At 36.5% G+C, this 2,014-nt stretch overlaps 1 pseudogene; it reads right to left on the reverse strand.

Moving 5' to 3' along the window:
* Positions 1 to 442: 442 nt before the first annotated feature.
* On the reverse strand, positions 443 to 1,092 carry LOC134699362 (uncharacterized; annotated as a pseudogene).
* Between the last annotated feature and the right edge of the window lie 922 nt (positions 1,093 to 2,014).

Below are 2,014 nucleotides of genomic sequence, written 5' to 3' on the forward strand. Positions count from 1 at the left end.
AAATGTTTGTTTATTGAATATAACCAAAAGTGCAACATTAGATATCTTGTCATTATTTGATAGAATATCCTTTTTACCTCATTAGTTAATTGACAAGCAGATGTGAGACAAGGATGTGTAAGATAACGACAATGATATAATAATGGCAATTTTATTAGCTTGGTAACCCCAGGCCTAACACCTCCCTTGCACATAATATATGACATAATAAAAAATATAATCCCACACCCAAACAAGAATGGGGTAGTTTGTTAAAAAGAAGGTAATAAAGAACAGAAAAATGTCATGGCTTTGTGACGCTGGTTTCTATCAGAATCAATATAGCATAAAAACAATCGATTGACGAATAACCTAACAATTTAATGTCACTGTCTGAAAGACCTTCAGATCCTGCCCAAGTGGCATCACCCCTACGAAAAGAGTGCCGTTATAACTATAAGGATTACAGCCAAGGTGTTGCAAACAAAAAACGAAGGCATTGGAGAAAAACAGTGTAAGACAAACAACTTTTGTCAGGCAACCTAAATAAAGGATCTAAAGGATCTCCAGGTAAGACAAGCACGCGGGATAAGGCATCATACGGACAAAGCTGGTGACCTTGCAACAAAGGGGGAATTACCTCAATAGGCTTGGATCGAAACTGCAGCGTCTTAATAATTTTGAGCGAAACAATCATACCCCAGCTGCAAGGCAGCACATCAACCCTTTGCAAATTGATTTTTGGATCAAAATAACCTTTGACTAAAAAGTTGTTTGGTCGCAAAAAAACCAACATAAAAACCTGGAAGACAAGCAGCAAAAAAAAACAATAATTATTATGACAATCAAGATTTAAAATTGACGTAAATCTTAACAACAGTTCTGGCGTAACAGATGCCTTACAATTTTGACTGGTACCAAGTTCCCGTTTGACACCAGTCAGTAAATGCCGAATATTCCAACAGCTTGCAATAGGGTCCGATTTGTCGTGCAGAACAGACATAATGTTCAAATACGATTGTTTTTCACATCCCCAAGAAAAGCAATGTACAGTTCTACAGTTTTTGTAGTGCATGGCACTGGTTTTAGGTCATAATTTTCACAGAACTCAATGAAAAATCAAGATAAGCTTTGAGATGGGTTAGTTCCTGAAGTTGAACTAGCCCATTCCTAGCTTTTCAAGCGACACACGCTGTTCTCCAAAATTTGCGTTTCCACATTTTCTACATCTGGAATTAAAAAAGTCAAGAGATCTGTGATTAAGTAGCTCGATAGTCGTTAACCATATATAAATAGGTGGCTTATAAATGCAAGTTTATCATTAAGCCTAGATAATTGTCCTCGTTCATGAAGTCTTGACGCGGCGTCAGCAATAACATAATTACGACCACTGATAAATTTGGCTCTGATTTCAAAATTTTGTGCAGCCGACAACCAGAAAAGTTTTCTCAACTGAGACATTACAGTTTTGTTTCTGAAACTACCTTTGTTAATGATGCATTTTGTAGTCATGTTGTCTGTAGATTCGAAAACACGTTTATTAGTCCACAAATGACCCCATCTCACCGCGGATAACACAATAGTCATAGTCTCTTTAATATTTATGTGATAATTCTTAAAATATGATAAATAAAGGCAACAGTAGTATACCGCTGTTCTAAACTCATATATCCATGGACAAAAAACAAAATCGGGGCAACAAACCAAAACCGAGCGAAATGCTTTAAATATCAGAGGAGAACAACGACACAACACCGAAACTCAACACACACAGAAACAGACCAATCATCAGACAAAACACCACGAGAATAACAAATGTAACATGAAAACCAAATACATGAATTTGGGATAGACAAGTACCGTGCCACGTTTTATCTCAATATCTCAAAAATAAGAGAAAACACAAACGACTCAACGTTAAAATGCAACACAAAGAGAAACGAACAATATTATAACAATGACCATCTTCCTGACTTGGTACAGGACACTTTTAAAGGGGAATAAAAGTGGTGGGTTGAACCTGGTTTTAAGGCAT

Source organism: Mytilus trossulus, unplaced genomic scaffold, assembly GCF_036588685.1.
Source record: "Mytilus trossulus isolate FHL-02 unplaced genomic scaffold, PNRI_Mtr1.1.1.hap1 h1tg000050l__unscaffolded, whole genome shotgun sequence".
NCBI lineage: Eukaryota > Metazoa > Mollusca > Bivalvia > Mytilida > Mytilidae > Mytilus > Mytilus trossulus.